Consider the following 19,439-nt stretch of genomic DNA (forward strand, 5'->3'; position numbering starts at 1 on the left):
AACAATATTATGGCCTAAGTAGGACTAAGGCATAAATGGATGGTGAAATTAGGGGTAAAATGGAAAGAAAACCAAAATTTTGATGATTTTCATGATAGGGGCAAAATGGTCATTTTTTACCTCGGGTTAAAATTTTAAGTTTTCATGAATCCGAGTATGTCTAGACCACTATGGATCTTGTCCTGATGACAAAAGAGCAAAAAGATTTGATAAAGGGTTGGAGGAGAGTAAGTTAATTAGTGGAGGGGTATTTTGGTAATTTCAAGGGAATGGATAAGATTGGCTATAACCATCTTTCTTCCAGCAGCTTCTTCTCCCATTTTCCAGCAACTTGTCTTCTTCTTCTTCTTCTCTTTCACGTTGCTTCCAACCTCCATGGAAGCTTGATATGGAGCTTGCATGATTTTCTCTCTCTAGCTCTAGTTTTCATACCTTTGAGCCCTTTTGACTAGAACCCTTGTATTCTTCCATTCTCTCTCCTTAAAACCCTTGAAAAATCTTATTTCCATACTTTCTCTCACTAGTTGGGCATTCTAGAGAGAGAAAGAGAGAATTACCCCATTTGTGTGGAAGCTATTGGAAGAGAATTCAACTACAAAGGAACCCTAGGGTGAGTAATGAACCAAGCTTGATTTTTAGCTATGAAAAATGGCTAGTAATTTAGATTAAGAGCTATTTTATTATTGAGTATGTTCATTACTTTTTTAGTGATTAAGATAGTGAACATAGATGGCCATTTAATGTGGCAATTGAAAGCTAGCTACTTGATAGCTTTTAGGGTTCATAGTGTGTGAATTGACCTATTGCTTATGCTAATGTGATCCTAGGTTCTAATGAAGTCTCATCCTTCCAATTGGATCATTAGGGGAAATAGAGTCAACTAAAGGCTCAACAATAAATCGGTGAGTGGACTACCTATCAAAACTATTTTAGGAATGTGACTATTTTGTACAAAGTGTTTGAATGATTTTATACAACTTTTCTTAAAAATGAGTGCCTTGGGAACAAGCTCTTGAGAAATAGTTTATGTTGTGACATGTGACTATTATCGATACATGCACTACCACATTGTGTTGATATATATATATATATATATATGAATATATTGTTGTGTAATGACATTAACTCGGCTATGTGCGAGTAGGGAGTGCGCATAAGCCGAGGATGACCCGGTTATGTGCGAGTAGGGAGTGCACATAACTCGATGATGACCCAGCCATGTGTGAGTAGGGAGTACGCATGAGCTGGTGATGATGATGATGGGATGGTGTGCATGATGATGATAGGTATACGTATACATATATACATATGTAAATATGTGTGATATAGGAAATTAATGAGTTATGGTATATGGTTGTAATGCATGTGAAACTTGACATGTTAAATTGTGGAAAATTGTTATGCTTTCCATGTTGGTTTGGACATTTAAGCAAGGTGGTGTTTCTTTGGGAAGAAGGGCAAATTTTTCATTGGTGCCTTATTTCTCGCTGCAAGTAGAATGTCAAACCCTATTCTAAAAAAATAATAATAATTACGACGTCATTTACATGCTTAATAGAATGGTTGCATATTTAGGAAGTTTGAGAAAATCGTTAAAATATGATATTGCCCCTAATGGTATCATTAAGTCGATTAAGCCTCAAATTAGTTCAAATAGGAATTTTAAGGTGAAATTAAGAGTTTCACAGTCTAGGGATGACTCAAAATGGTAATTCGGAGTTTGAGGATCAATTGAGAGTCAAACCAAAATTTTCACTATCTAAGGGCAAAATGGTCATTTGCCATTTGAGGATAAAATGAGAATTTTAGAAAAGATTTTTTTGGCCCCATTTGACTTATTGGAATATGATTTGAGTATTGGAAGTGAAAAATTTTAATTTCGGTATAAATTGGAGTACATGGGTAAAATGGTAATTTTGCCATCCCGGGGGCAAATCGATAATTTTGCACCCCCAGAGCATTTTTCCAGCACAAGGTCTTCACCCATCATCATTTTTGACCCTTGAATAATGTGTGGTGGAGAGAGAAAGCTTAATAGTTAAGAAATTACAAATAGACCAATAAAAAAATGACAAGTGTCAAGCTTAGGATATTTTATTATTTAACTTAAAAATCAGCATAAATCAACCCATTATCTCTCCAAATATTCGGCCAAGCAAGGAAGAAAGGGAAAGAAAGGAAGAACAAACCCTAGGTGAAGAATTTCAAGAGAAAAAGTGTGGAAAATCAAGGAAAACAAGTGAAAATGGTAGGATTTTTCAACTTAAACTTGAAATATATTTTCCTTAAGCATTTCTCCTTATTTTTCATGGTTAAATATGTTTTCATGATGAATTCATGGTTGGTCAAAATGGGTATGAAGAGAGAAAGATGTTGGATTGAATTGATTTTAAGATATGTTAGTGTTTTTAGTTAGTTTAGCATATTTAGAAGCAAAACAACAAGAAAAGAATCTATTTTTCCCATGAATCTTCATGCCCGAATCTTCCTTGATGTGTGTGGGTGATGGATTGCTATTATTTCAAGAAAAATGGCTTAGAAAATGATGAATAATGGTGAGAAAAATTAAGTAGGAAAAATCACGGTGTTAGTGCACAATAATGGCTGAATTTTTCCATGAAGGAATGGGAGGGTTTTGATGCTGAAATTGGTGTTATTTGAATAATGTTTGGTGAATTAAGGTATTAGAAATGAAATGGAGCAATTTGGAGCCAAATCGGACACAATTGTCATTTAATCGAGTAATAGGCCGAATTAGGTCAATATCGCATTTAAGCGGTAGTCGGATAAGTTGCATATCATATCATGCATATACATCGAGCCTGAATTGATTTATAATGGTCAAGCATTAATGTGGTGAATTATGTATTGTACATTGTGGACAGGTGGTGAGCAAATTACACTGGTCAAAGTACAGAGATTGTGCTTGAAGACTAGGATTAGGAGTACATCGACTCCTAGAACTGTGAGTGACCTTATTATCGTCTTAATTATCTAGAGTAGTTTTATACAATTGTGTGATTTTATAAAAAATGGGTTTAAATGGTAAATTGCTATGTTTTAGGAGAAATTGTGATTTTATAAAATGTTTTATAAATTTTTTGGAAAATTGAATACTGGTTTTGAAAATATAGTAATTGGAGACTGCCTGCTTGTGTTGTAAATTTATGGTTTTAAATTGAATGGCTTATGACAATAAATGAGCATGAATGGCTAAACTAATTTTGGTGTTAGAATTATTTGCACTGTGTATTCAGCCTTGAGAGGCTAGGTTGCGATAAATTGCCATGTCATGCCGAAAAAGATTTTATAAATCAGGTGGTAGATAAAATAATCCATAGTCATTGCAGTGGTAGGGGTTTTCGTGGACTGCCTATGAGAGAGGCACGGTAACCCAATTATATATTTACCTCCGAGGGGAGATGTTGGATGAAGTATCTCCTGAGGTAAAGATTTGAGTGCACTTCACGTGGACCACAGCGTGAGAGTGAGACTCAGTCAACGCCAAGGCATGGCTAGAATTTCGGATGTAAAGACATTTAACTGCCTTGGTGGTCTTAGTCAGATGCCTAGGCCAAGGCATCCCCGGGAATGATTTTGGCAAGAGCCAAGTTTTGTGAGATATATAAGCCATGTTGATTAATTGAGTAAACTGAATATTCATGCTATGAAACATATATTGGAAAAAAAAATTTTAATTCGTCTCCATTTACTCGCCTTTAGATAGTTTAGATAGTGTCTGTTTACTCTCTGGGATTTCATAATCTCACCACCCTCAATTCCCCACATTTCAGGCTCGAGATAGCCAGTAGATAGCCGATTGCATCAAGGACTTCAGTTAGCCTTGCATCGACAAAATTATAGGTTCACAGACTCGCACCTTATTGGTTAGTTAGGGGCCCACGTGTCACTGTAAAAGTAATTTTATACTTCAGTTATCTACTTTAAAGTACGTATGAATATATTTAGCTTTTACACTACATAAATTAATTACGGATTTTTCTATAAATATTTTTTTTTAGAAAATAAAATATTATTATTTTATTCAAACAATTATAATTTCATTTCAAATAATTATTTTAGACATCTAAATTTACTTTTAATTATGAAACATGTGTTTTTCACCCACACACCATGTTTTTAGCGGGTTTTCGTATTTTTGAAGAAAAATGATGAAAATGCCCCTGTGAGCCAAAAAATAATATTATATTGTTTTGATTTGGAAACGACTTATGATTTCTTGAAATGTGAGATTTAATAACTGTCACTCACTAGGGAGATGCGGAAGTTGATGCTAAGCCTTGCAGGGTTCCAATCGACATTTCGGGTAATAAATGCCTATCGGGATGTCGTAGAGGTTGTCTGGGCCCGATGGGAGTTCCGGGTCGTGACAGAGAATCATTTTCGCTGCAACAAGAAACTCTCTGGTTTGGAGGGTAGACTAGATGGAAACTCACTGCAATGAGTATGCATTTTTGCTATAGCGAAATTCATTCTCGCTGCAGCTAGAAACTTTCTGTTTCTGGGTTACAATTTCGCTGCAGCGAAATTCATTCTCGTTGCAACGAGAAACTTTTCGTTTCTGGGTTACAATTTCGCTGCAGCGAGATTCAATCTCACTGCAGCGAAAAACTTTTTGTTTTGTCTCCTATCTTATCCAATTGCTGCCCTATTTTTCACTTCTTTGCTACCATATCTGAGCATGGACTTCCAACATTAAGGACTAAATGAGTTAAGTTTAAAATGAGGAGGTTTAGTGAGAAACCCTCGACCAGTTGAGAAACCCTCGTTTGGCTAATAACTAAATCCCATCGTCACTGCAATGAAAATTCATTCTCGCTGCAGCTACGTTGTAGCGAGAATGCCTTTCCACTGCAGCGAAGATTTGTTGTCGTATTTGACTTGCTTGCGTATCATTGAAGCTTTCATTCTTCAAATGTTTCGTTATGTATGGGTTCATGATTTTCAAATGATTGATCATTTAAGGGCTTGATGATGGGTTTTTAATATGAATGGAACTAAATTGCATTGTTTTGAAACAAGTGCATCATGATTTTAAATTCTCCCTTGTTGTTGCTTGTTCCCTTCCTTGTTCACTCACTAGGTTTATACTCACCACTTTCAACTTCATGTTTTTAGATCACGAGGCAATCGGTAACTAGGACGAGGTGTCCTTGTAGACTTGTATCCATCTTTTGGTAGATGTCTCGGCATTTAGTAGCTGTACATTTGTCCGAGTCCCTCCGTTGGAAGTCAAGTATTATTTTGTTGTGTATAGACTAACCTAATGTAAATTGTTAAGATACATATTGTAGACAATGTATATACACTTGTTTAGTATGCCAGTATGAGATGGCAATGTGTAGTATTATTTTGATTGTAAGTTATGAAATGTGACTTAGCAATTTATGATGAAGTGATAAACATGCTAGATTAATAAGCTTGCTTAGGCTTAGTGGATTACGTCCATTGGGCCCATGCACCAGTCATGGCCCAGAATTTGGGTCGTGACAATTCATAATAGGATTTGTCACGACCCGATATTCTCCTCGAGCCCGTGACAACCGTTGCGGTGTCCCGATAGACACTTCTTATCCCAAATGCCAACCGAAACCTCGCAAGGTTTTAATATAGTTTTCTCACCTCTCTTGCGAGTAACAATTGCTAATATCATATTTTAAAAGATTATAAGCTATTTCCAAGCCAAAACAATAAAAAAATAATTTTTTTGTCTCTTAGGGGTATTTTGGTCATTTTTTTCCAAAAATTTTGAAACCAGATAAAAATGTAGTATACGAGTACAAAACACATAATTCATAATCAAATATAAGTTTAAACATCTAAAACCTTCATTTAAAATGAAATTATGATTATTTGGATATAATAAAAAATAAAAAAATTCAATAAAATATTTTATTTTCTTATAAATATTATTTTTAGAGTTATATGTAAATAATTTTTACAGCGTAAAAACAAAATAAATTCATACATACTATAATACAGTAAGCCAGAGTATTTAATTTAATTTACAATAACAAGTGGGCCCCCGAATAACAAAAAGTGAAGAAGACTGTGAACCTACAGTTTGGAGGATGCAACTCCAATGGTAGCCCTCGATGAAAAACAACTATCTACAGCCTAATCTGTGCCTGAAATGGGTGGAAAGGAGGGTGGTGAGATTATATAATCCTAGTGAGTAAACAAACATCATTCAAAATATCTAAAGTCGAGTAAATGAGACGATTAAAATATTCCATCTAAATATGTATTTCATAACACAAACATTCATTTCATTTAAATAGTCAACATGGCTTATGAGTATCTTAAAAGCTTGGCTCTTGCCAAAATCATTCTCGGGAATACCTTGGTCGAGGCATTTAACCGAGTCTGCCAAGGCTGTTAAAAAGTTATGTACAATAAACATATTTTTAGTTTGAAAAAAAACACAGCTGTTCTTTAGCTTTAGTGGAGTTCATCATCACGAGGTGGTTCGGCATGACGTGAACTCTAACCATACCTCAGGAGATACCCTACGCGCCTCGCCGACCAAGGTACATATATAACCGGATTCCGTGCCCCTCTAATAGGCTGGTCCACAGAACCCGCCTACTGCAACAAGCTAAACCCACCATACAAGAAAATTTTGACAGCATGACATGACTAATATTATACTACCCAGCCTGTAAATGTAAAACAGAATAATTCATACAGTTCACAAACCACAATTCCAGCCAGTCATGCCAACATATTATCATAAGCCATCAATTAGAACCATAAATTTACAACACATCAAGTGGTCTCTAGTTACTCTATTTTCAAAGCCATCATTCAATTTCAAGACAATTTATAAAATCCTTTCATTTAAACACATTTTGTTTATAAAACCTAAAAATTAACCATTCAACTCATTTTCCATAAAATTCACAAAATTGGATAAAAATCACTTTAGATAATTAAAATGATAGTAAGGTTACTCACTATTTCGGGAGTCAAATTTCTAGAGTACTTTGACTATCGATCCTCAAGTACAATTTCTTTGCCCTTAGCGGAGGATTCACCACCTAGACATGATGCAAAATCAAGCAATTTACCACATTGGTGCTAAACCATTATAAAACTATATGGATGCATGAAATGGAATGCAAATTGTTCAGATTATCGTCTCAACACGATGTTCGCCTAATTCGATCTATCACTTAATTAATTGGCCAATTCAACTCCAATTAACTCCATTTTTCTTCCAATTCTCCAAACCATCAATCACAAATCTACTAGCATAAAATTTAGCAACATCACCTTCACATTTTCCCTTGGGAATTTCGGCCATGATGGGTGCCTCAATACTATAATTTTTCCTACTCAATTTTCTCACCACAATTCATCATTTCCTCATCAATTCACTTGAAATAAAAATAAAAATCATCATCAATATTCCACATGAAAAATTCGGCCAATGATGGGTAATAGGAGAAAATGAATTTTTCTTGTTGGTTTTTCATGCTACACATCATTAACTAAATAAAAACACTAACATATCTTAAAATCTAACCAAATAAAGCATCAAAACGCATCCCCCCATGTCCAGCCAACAAGAGACCCATCATGAACCATGTGATTCAACCATGGAAAATGCAAAATAATGCATGGGAAAGGTAGATCACAAGTCAAAATCAAGAAATTTTACCTTTTTTCACTTGATTCTTTGAAATTTTGTGAATTTCTCTTAAATTTCTTAGCTAGGTTTTTGTTCCTCTTCTTTTCTTCCCTTTTCTTCCTTTGACCGGCCAAGAGAAATGAGTTGGGAGAGTTTATGTGCTGATTTTTAAGCCAATTATTTAATGGATGAAAATTTGACACATGTCACCATTCCATTGGTCCATGTGTCATACTTACCCATTAAGCAATCTTTCTCCACCACTTAAATTTCCTCAATTATCCATGATAATATTGGGTAAAATCTATGTGCTAGACAAGTGTTGGGTGGTGTAAAATTACCATTTTGGCCCTAGGGTGGTAAAATGACTATTTTACCCTTATGCTCAAAAAAATGTCGAAATTAAAATTTTTCACTTTTCAAACTCAAATTATACTCCAAATGATCAATCTTAGTCAAAAATTTCATCCAACACTCACATCTTAACCTCGGGTGGCAAAATGACCATTTTACCCCTAGATCATGAAAATTTCAATTTGACTCCAAATCGGTCCTCAAACTCCGAATCACCATTTTAAGTCATTCTGGGTCTTAAAATTATCAATTTCATCTTAAAATCTCTATTTGGTCTAGTTCGAGGCTTAACTTAGTTGCACCACTAGGTACACTACCGACTTTTGATAATTATTTGGGGCTTTCCAAGTATGCAAGTATATTGTCAATCACATGAATGACATGCCAAGTATTTTATAAGGTCGAGCTTGACAAGATTCCTCTTGAGTATTTCCTTGTGAATACCCACCTTAAGCTTATGTCTCACAACATATGACCACATAACCCGTTGTTTAGCCACTAGGCTCCTGTGCAAGTTCCAAATACCACATTGCATCATCATGCATATAAGATATTCCAAAGTAATATTAACTATCATTCTTGCCACATGTAGTTTGGTACATCCTCTTTAAAACTTTGATGCATTTTCGAACATTTAATTAATTATTTGTTCATTAATCCCTCAACTATCTCAAAATAAAATTTACAAATCCTTATAGCATTGCTTTATATTAGCTCATTTTCTATACTAACCTTGTAATCCTTCATTCCCAATTTCTTCACTTTATATTGATATTACCTTATCAATGTCTCATACTTTCATCTAACTTTTCACTCACTCTTTCCCTAGCCCTTAACAAGGCTTTCTCTTGTTTCCTTTATTTCTTAAAATTCAGCTCAATATTAAGGCCAATGATAAAAGTTCAGCTTGTCGATTCTTTATCATGCCATTCACAACTTGCTCACGCCTTCTAGACATGAGGTGTCCCTAGAGTTGCGACGCTAGGCAATCAACATTACAGCATTGCAGCTGTTGGAAATTGGGTAGTTTCAACACTGTAGTGTTGAAGGGTCAATGCTGCGGCACTATGGCTACTGGAATTTACTTTATCAAAGCAATTCTTCTACCCTTAAGGCTACTACATTAATCATTCTCAACCATATGGCTTTCTCTAAGCCTATACCACAATTTCCATAAGCATGTGTGTCTTTTCTTTTGCTTATCATACACACTAGGCCAAGTCAATACTTTTAAACTCATGTTATCTCTTAATACTTTGTCATCAATCAAGTAAGTCCCACCTTAGGACATCCTTCCATGTTGTGCAATGAACTTACAATGTCCATAACACTACTCACATACTTATTTACTATTTATAGTATCCCACAATTCCTTAATATTCACAACTAATTATCTTTCTTGTCTTGCAACTCAAATAGTTTACTAACTTTCAACTTAAAATTGCCATGAAAATAGTTTATCTTGGTCTACACCTTACGCTCACATTACTATTAATTCAGGAATTCATCTTTCCCTATTTCCATAATTACTTCCATTAGTATATGTTGTGTCAATTATCATCTTATAATATCATGGCACTATGTGCCTCCATTCTTACCAGCAATCATACTCCACAAGAAATAATTAGAAGATTTACATACTCCTACCAATGCTAATCCCATTCAACAATGCATGACAAATTTCAAACACTCAACCAATCATTAGATTATCTACTACTTAACTTGTTTAAACCACATGAAAATCGACCATGGTTCAAATCCTTCAAACACATAAATCACAACCATAATTCAATACAACTACATCAACGTAGTCTCATAATCATAGTAATTCCAAATAAACCATTTGACTTTACTAAAAACTACTATTGTTTGAACTCATACTCATTGACGAGTCATCTTTCGGATCGTCCTTGGCCTCTTGAGGATCCTCCTCATCCACATCATTCTCACCTTGCTGTTCATTCACATAATCTTCCTGACTAACGGGTGTAGCACCTCTCCCACAACTAGGAGAAAAATCCTGAATGGTAAATACTTTCCTTGGACGATAGTTTTCGATGGTTACTTTTTCCTTAAGATCGATTGGAGTACGTGCCAACCTTTCAAGGCTTCGCCAGCTCTTAAATATTATTTCACCTCCCAAGGGAATCCATCCAATAAGAATTCAAGTCAGGTTACTTGTTGGGCTTTCACACTCTTGCTCATAACGGCTCCCAACAGTGGATTCCATTGATCCCTCTTCAGTATTACAAGAATCATTCCCTTTCTTCGCACTGCTGCTCATGTTGTGTTATGTTACAAAGGCACCTCAAAAACCAGTACACAATCATGTGTTAATTTTTAACCTCTTAGGTACTAAGACAAAGGTAGGCTTTTAGATGAATAAGAGTTTACGTACAAGGACAGGACTCTACACTAACTCTAACAACTCCGTTGAAAGACATAGGAAATCCTAAGACTTAACTAACCTAGGGCTCTGATACCAACTTTGTAACCACTGCTCCTCGATCATTACCAATGTTCGCGTCTTGCAGGAAAACCCGCCAAGTCTCGAACAAGCCTTAATTGAAACTTTAGTTATTATTTCATATTCATGTCATCAATCTATGAAATTACTTTGAACCATACAACTCTTTGTAGTTAGAATTGAACATAAATTGTAATAAGCCATCTTCTCCTTTACTCACTATAATAGTAAGAATACATTAAAGTCTATAGTATCCAACTGCACATTTATAGTGACATTATTTACAAATACATCTGGCTATAAACGACTTGACCTCTAGTAGTGAAGCGACTCGGAATAAAGTGCTGTGAGATGCCCTTACCTATCCACGGTGGACTATAAATGTCGATGAATGCACGCTAAGCCAATCACTATCTGCAAAAGGGAGATAAGGGGTGAGTCTCACAAACTCAGTGATCATCGGCTCTGTGAGACCTTGATCTTTATAGACTTGTAGCTAGAAGTCGACGCGATATCATGGACTTAGGGTAATTTCATCATTTCCTTAGTGAGCCCCTAGAAGTATGATTACAAACATTATTAAGGCCTAAGTAGGCCTAAGACTTAAATGAATGATGAAAATAAGGATAAAATGATGAAGGAAATAGAAATGATGATGATTTCCAAGGTAGGGGCAAAATGGTCATTTTTCATCTCAAGTAGAAATTTTTAAGTGTTCGGAACCCAAGTATTTCTAGACTATTATGGACTTTATCTCAATGTCCAAAGAGTAAAAAGATTGCATAAAGGATTGGAGGAAGACAAAGCCAACTTATTAAAGGCATTTTCGTAATTTAAGTGAAGTTTGGATCAGCTTAGGCTATAAATATCTCATTTCTCCAGCAGCTTCCTCATTTTTCCAGCAGCTTCTTTTTCTTCTTCCTCCCATCGCACGTTTCTTCATCTTCCATGAAAGCCTCCCTTAAAGCTTCCAAACTCTTTCTCTCTCTAGCTTCAATTTTCATGCTTTTGAGCACTTTTTCATATAACCTTTTGTGCTCTTTCACTCTCTCACCTTAAAATCATCAAAAGTCTTTGTTCAGCACTTTCTCTCACTAGTTGAAAGTTTTAGAGAGAGAAAGAGAGACTTGCCATAGTAGCTTGAAAACTCTTGAAAAGGAGTTCAACTATAAGTCCACCAAGGTGAGAGATGAGTTAGGGTTGATTTTAGGTGGTTAAAGATGGTTAATAATTAGAATTGTGGGCTGTTATAATTTTTATGGTTATATTGTGTGTGATAGGTTCTAACGAGGCCTTACATGTCCGTTTGAAGCAATAATCGAAGTTAAAGTCAATTAAAGATTCAACAAATATCGATGAGTGAACTTGCATCAAAGTGTTTTTGGGAAATACATATGTGTTGGGATGAAGCATTTAAATGATTTTACTTGGCTTTTCATTAAATTATGCATGGGAACAAGCCCTTAATAAATTGTCTCTATGTTGTGGCATGTGGTTGTTATGGATTCATGCACTACTACATTATGTTGATATATATATATATATATATATATATATATATATATGTTGTGCATTGATAATTAATATTGTGTGATAATTATAACCGTGCATGTGCTCGATGTGGGTGTGCACATGTTGGTGATGATTAGGTGCGGGAGTGTGGATGATGATATTGCCTATGTGCACGATGTGGGGGAGCACATGATGGCATTAGTTGTGCGTGATGTGGGGGAGCACACAATGATGATGATGATATTGCCTATGTGCATGATGTGGGGGAGCACATGATGGCATTAGTTGTGCGCGATGGGGGAGCACACAAACATGATGATGTTGAAATGTGCGAGTAGGGAGTGCACATGACGATGAATGAAGTGGGGTGGTGTACGTGTTTATATATGTTTATATATGTATATATGATAGAAAGTTTATGATTATAATATGTGATTGAAATGAATAATGAGAAACTTGATTATTGTCAATGTGTTCACTTTGATGTGCAATATGGTAGGAATGGATTTTGTGGCATGTGAAAATCCCTTAATTATCATCTGCCCTAAATCTCACTGCAGCGAGAACTCTCAGGTGGTGGGGGCACAAACCAGCCCTTAAAGTCACTCCGCTAATGGTTGAGAGTCTTTTGTCTATGTACACGTATATGTAATATAAACTATTAAGAGTCATGTTATAAATGAAGTATGTATATGTTGGATTGATGATGATGCCCTTATGAGATGGCAATGAATGATAGTACTTTGAGATAATACAAATTTGAATATTTGGTTGCTATAAAATATTACTGAAACATTCATCGTTGAGAATTACAACACATGGTTTTAAAGATGATTGATGGAATGAGGAACAGGATCTCATAAAGAGGCTTGCTCGGGCCTAGTGGGCTATGCCAACTGAGCCCATGCACTGGTCATAGCTCAAAATTTAGGTTGTGACAACTGTGAGTAGGGTGTAGATGGGAAACAAGCTTAAAGCAGATAATGTGAATAATAAAACCAGAATATAAAAGGATAATCTAATGAAACCAAATCACAAGTAGGGTATTTGTGCCTTGTAAAAATGATGTTATAAATCATAATGTAATACTTTCCTTGGCAAAACAATGCCGAAATCAAGCATAGCAAAATAAATTTTAATCATCGAAATCTTCTTTTTCCATGAAAAATATAAATAATTGTATAAAAGTACGCACGCTCCCAAAATGAGTGGCATGTCACAAATAATAGTGTACATCCACATAGATCAACTCAAAATCAACTTATAAAGCGCTGAAAGCTTGCAAGCAAATAGGGAAGCTGCAGCAAACATTAACTCTGCACCGTGCAAAAGAGTACGAGTTTAAAACTCTCAAGGCTCTCGAGTAGGTAAACATAGTAATCACTTATGGACCCACTTCCACATAATAACAATCTAGGAGGTCCTCCTCCACTGGATTCCCATAGCCATGGCAGTTTCTATGATGTTGGTTGACATTGAAGAAATAAAGTGATCGTAACCACGTATATCAACGGATGGCTTTAAAGTGAGTAACTAGGCTTCCGAAGGCATGAATGAGTATAAATGGGCTTTTTTGTCAGCGGATGGCTTTTGCATCATGTTTCTTGAGCCAAACATCCAATTATGATATGTTTTAACCAAAAATGAAAACAAATTCAACTTAAAATCATTTATGAGATTATAAAACAATTTAAAGTTAGTAACTAGGCTTTCAAAGGCATGAGTGACAATAAATTGACTCTTCTTGACAATAAATGGCTTTCGCTTCTTGTTTTCAACGCAAACATCAAATTATGATCCGTTTTAATGATAAATGAAAAAAGTTAAGTTTAAAATCATTTATAAAGTTCTAAAACCTCTTCAAGCGAGTAACAAGGCTTTTAAAGGCATGAGTGACTATAAATGGAATTTTCTTGTCAATGGATGGCTTTCACTTCACATTTTCCGAGGCAAACATCTAATTATACTCTGTTTTAAAAGAAGTTCAACTTAAAATCATTTAAAGATTACAAAATCATTTAAAGCGAGTAATTAGGCTTTTGCAAGCATGAGAGACTAAAAATGGACTTTTCTTGTCAATGGATGGCTTTTGCTTCAAGTTTCCCCAGAAAAACATCAAATTATGATCTGTTCTACCCAAAAATAAAAAAAAAATCAATTTAAAATCATTTATAAAGCTATAAAACCACTTACAGTGAGTAACAAGGCTTTCAAAGGCATTAGTGGCTATAAATGGACTTTTCTTGTCAATGGATGGCTTTTGCTTCATGTTTTCCAAGCAAACATCTAATTATGATCTGTTTTAATGAAAAATGAAAACAAATCCAACTTAAAATCATTTATGAGATTATAAAACCATTTAAAATAAGTAACTAGGCTTTTAAAGGCATGAATGACTATAAATGGACTTTTCTTGTCAATGGATGGCTTTCACGTTTCCCAATGCAAACATCAAATTGTGATCCGTTTTTACGATAAATAAAAAAAATTCAATTTAAAATCATTTATAATGTTATAAAACAACTTAATGTGAGTAATAAGGCTTTTGAAGGAATGAGTGACTATTAATGGAGTTTTCTCATTAACGAATAGCTTTCGCTTCACGTTTCCTAATGCAAACATCATATAATGATACGTTTTAATGAAAAATGAAAACAAATTCAATTTAAAATCATTTGTAAAGTTATAAAACTACTTAAAGCTCGTAATAAGGCTTTTAAAGGCATGGGTGACTATAAATGGACTTTTCTTGTCAATGGATGGCTTTTGATGCATGTTTCCTGAGGCAAACATCAAATGATGATCTATTTTAACCCAAAATGAAAAGAAAATTCAATTTAAAATCATTTATAAAGTTATAAAACCACTTAAAGCGAGCAACTAAGCTTTCGAAGGCATGAGTGACTATAAATAGACTTTTCTTATCAATGGATAGCTTTTGCTTCATGTTACCCAATGCAAACATAAAATTATGATCTATTGTAATGAAAAAAGAAAAAAAATCAATTTCAAATTATTTATAAAGCTATGAAACCACTTAAAGCGTGTAATAAGGCTTTTGAAGGCATGGGCCTTGTCAATGGATGACTTTCGATGCATGTTTCTTGAAGCAAACATCAAATTATGATCTATTTTAACCTAAAATGAAAAGCAAATTCAATTTAAAATCATTTATAAAGTTATAAAACTACTTAAAGCGAGTAACTTATCTTTCAAAGGTATGAGGGACTATAAATAGACTTTTTTTGTCAATGGATGACTTTCGCTTCATGTTACCCAATGAAAACATCAAACTATGATCTATTGCAATGAAAAATTAAAAAAAATCAATTTAAAATTATTTATAAAGTTAAAAAACCACTTAAAGCGAGTGACAAGGCTTTTAAAGGCATGAGTGACTATAAATGGACTTTTCATGTCAATGGATGGCTTCTGCTTCACGTTGCCACTGAAAACATCAAATTCTGTTATGTTTTAACAATAAATGAGAAACAAATTCAATTTAAAATCATTTATAAAGTCATAAAGCCACTTAAAGAGAGTAACAAGGCTTTCAAAGGTATGTATGACTATAAATGTAATTTTCTTGTCAACAGATGGTTTTCACTTCACATTTTCCAATGCAAACATCAAATTATGATACATTTTAACTAAAAATGAAAACAAATTCAATTTAATATCATTTGTAAAGTTTTAAAACCACTTAAAGCTAGTAATAAAGCTCTCGAACGCATGAGTGACTATAAATGAAATTTTCTTGTCAACGGATGGCTTTCGCTCCACGCTTCCTAAGGTATACATCCAATTATGATCTATTTTAACCAAAAATAAAAAAATCAACTTAAAATCATTTATAAGATTATAAAACTATTTACAGTGATTAATTAGGTTGTCACAAGCACAAGTGACTAAAAATGAACTTTTCTTGTCAATGGATCACTTTCGCTTCAAGTTTTTGAGGCAAACATCCAATTATGATATGTTTTAACCAAAACTAAAAAAAAATTCAATCAAAAATCATTTATAAGATTATAAAATCATTTAAAGCAAGTAACAAGGGTTTCGAAGGCATGAGTGACTATAAATGGACTTTCCTTACCAATGGATGGCTTTCGCTTCACATTTCCTAATGCAAACATGAAATTATGATCTATTTTGACAAAATATAAAAAAAATTCAATTTAAATCATTTATAAATTTATAAAACCACTTAAAGCGAGTAACAAGACTTTCGAAAGGTATGAGTGGCTATAAATGTACTTTTCTTGTCAATGGACGAATTTCACTAAATGTTTCCTAAGGCGAACAACAAATTATGATATGTTTTAAACAAAATTAAAAAAAAAATCAACTTAACCACATTTATAAGATTATAAAACCATTTAAATCAAGTAACAGGGCTTTCGAAGGCATGTGTCACGACCCGAACCTTCCTCGGGCCCATGACAACCGTCGTGTCAAACCCTGCTTTGTAAAATAATTATAATGTCATTCACATGCTCGATAAAATGTTTGTATATTTAGGAAGTTCGAGGAATCATTAAAAGACGATATTGCTCTTAATGGTATCATTAAGTCGATTAATTCTCGAACTAATTCAAATAAGAATTTTAAGGTGAAATTAAGAGTTTCACAGTTCAGGGATGACTCAAAATGGTAATTCGGAGTTCGAGAATCAATTTGGAGTCAAACCGAAATTTTCACTATTCAAGGGCAAAATGATCATTTGCCACTTGGGGACAAAATGAGAATTTTTAGAAAAGATTTTTTTTGGCCCCATTTGACTTATTGGAGTATGATTTGAGTATTGGAGTATGATTTGAGGTTTAGAAGTGAAAAAGTTTAATTCTGATGATTTTTGGAGTGTAGGGGTAAAATCGTAATTTTTCCAATCGTAGACAAAATTTGAGATTTTGAGAGAATTTAGATCACATTTGACAAATTGGAGAATGGTATGAGTATAAGGGATGAAAAATATGTCTATGGGCAATTTTTTCAGTTTTAGGGGTAAAAATGTAATTTTTCACTTTACGGGGGCAAAAGTGTAATTTTTAAAATTTTACTCCACCAAAACTTTGGAAAAGTCTAGAAATTTCATGGAAGACATGGATAAGTGAAGAGGATTGAGTGGTAGAAAAAGAAAGTCAAAAAGATGGCTAAAAAAAAATAAAATAATAAAATATTCAAAAGGTAAGTAAAATAGTAATATTTTATTAAGCCTATTAAAAGGCTTGAAAATTTCAGAATTCTTCATTGGGATGGTCAGCCAAAACCAGCAGGAGAGAGAGAGAAATAAGAACAAACCCTAGAGTGAGAAAATTCAGAGAAAAAGTGTGATTTTTCAAGGAATCAAGTGTTTAAAGGTATGATTTTTCAAGCTTAGCTTAAATTTATCATTTCCATTCATTTCCCATCCTTTTTCATGGTTGAATCATGTGATTTGAGGATGAATTCAATTCTGAAAAAAATGGGTTAGGAGAGAGAAACTTGTTAGATTAATTTGATTTTAAGTTATGTTAGTGTTTTAAGTTAGTTTAGCATATTTAGGAACAAAACAACAAGAAAAGAATTTATTTTCCTCCATTACCATTATTGGCTGAATTTTCTAGGGGAATATTGGCTGATGATCTTGATGTTTATTTGAGGAATTATGATGAATTATGATGAATTATGAGTCTAGAAAAATAATGGAAATTTTCGGAGCAAAAATATGAAGTTTTACCCATTAGGGATATTTTCGTAATTTGTTATCGGGACTGATAATTTGCACCACATTGAGAAACATTAAGTCAATTTGGGTGCAATTGAGGTATAGAAACTGAAAAAAATTAATTTGAGATTAAATTGGATGCGTTAGTAATTTAATAGGGTAATAGGCCGAATTAGGTCAGCACCGCATTTAAGCGGTAGTCGAATAAGTTGCATGTCATATCATGCATATATACCGAGCCTGAATTGATTTTATAATGGTCAAGCATTGATGTGGTGAATTATGTATTGTACATTGTGGATAGGTGGTGAGCAAATTACACTGGTAAAAGTACAAAAATTGTGCTTGAAGACTGGGATTAGGAGTACATCGACTCCTAGAACTGTGAGTGGATAATATATCGTCTTAAATATCTAGAGTAATTATACGTGTTTGATGTTTTTATTGAATGGTGAGTTTGAATTATAAAATATTATGTTTTTCAATTAAAATGTTTTTTAATAAAAATAAAATTTATACTGGTTTTGAAATCAAATATTGTTTTGAGAAAATTGAGTATATGGAGACTGTGTTGAAATTTATGATTTTATATGTTATTGAAATTGTGGCTTATGACACTATGGTAGCATGACGGCTAAATTTTTGGGGTTGGCATGAAATATATGAATAGTTTTGGATTGGTCTCGGTAGACTGGATTACATTTTATTCGCTATATTATCCTACTGAAATTTTTATGGGTCTGGTGGTATATTAAACGATCACTGCAGTGGTGGGGGTTTCCGTGGACTGCCTATGAGAGGGGTACGGTAACCCAATTATATACTTACCTCCGGGGTGAGATGTTGGGTGAAGTATCTCTTGAGGTATGATTTGAGTGCACCTCACGTTCGGGCCACCACGTGAGAGTGAGACTTAGCCAACGCCAAGGAACGGCTGTGTGTCAGATGTGAAAACATGTTTATGGGTATCGGTCATTGAACAGCCTTGGCGGTCTCAGTGGGATACCTTGACTAATGTACCCGCGAGAATGATTTTGGCAGGGGCCAAGTTTAAGAAATTCATAAGTCGGGAAATTTTGATGAAAATAAATTGTTTGGTATAGATTGAAACGAAATTTGTGTTATGAACATTATTGAGATATAACATTTCTATATTGTCTCCATCTACTCGGCTTTAGATGCTTTTGATGGTAATTGTTTACTCACTGGGATTATGTAATCATAATCTCACCCCTTATTCCTATACATTTTTCAGGCTCAGGACAATTTGTTGATAGTTGATTAAGACGAGAATTAATCTCGGAGTTGCATTAGAAAGTAAGGGTTCGTAGCCCTACATCTTCTTAGTCAGTTGAGGGCCCACGTGTCACTGTAAAAGTAATTTTATTCTTCAGTTATTTAATTTAAAATATGTATGAATATATTTAGCTTTTACATCATGTTTTTGGCGAGTTTTGGTATTTTCGAAGAAAAATGACGAAAATGCCCCTGTGAGCCAGAAAGTAATATTTTATTGTTTTGATTTGGAAATGACTTATGATTTTTTTTGAAATGTGAGATTTAATAACTGTCGCTCACTAGAGAGATGCAGAAGCTGATGCTAAGCCTTGCGGGGTTTCGATCAGCATTCGGGGTAATGCGTGCCTATCGAGACGTCGCGGCGATTGTCACGGGCTCGATGGGAGTTTCGGGTCGCGACACGTCGCGACGTCCCGATTGACACTCATTACTCGGAATGCCAA

The sequence above is a fragment of the Theobroma cacao genome, chromosome 8 (genome assembly GCF_053813885.1).
Source record: "Theobroma cacao isolate CCN51 chromosome 8, ASM5381388v1, whole genome shotgun sequence".
Taxonomy (NCBI): Eukaryota; Viridiplantae; Streptophyta; class Magnoliopsida; order Malvales; family Malvaceae; genus Theobroma; species Theobroma cacao.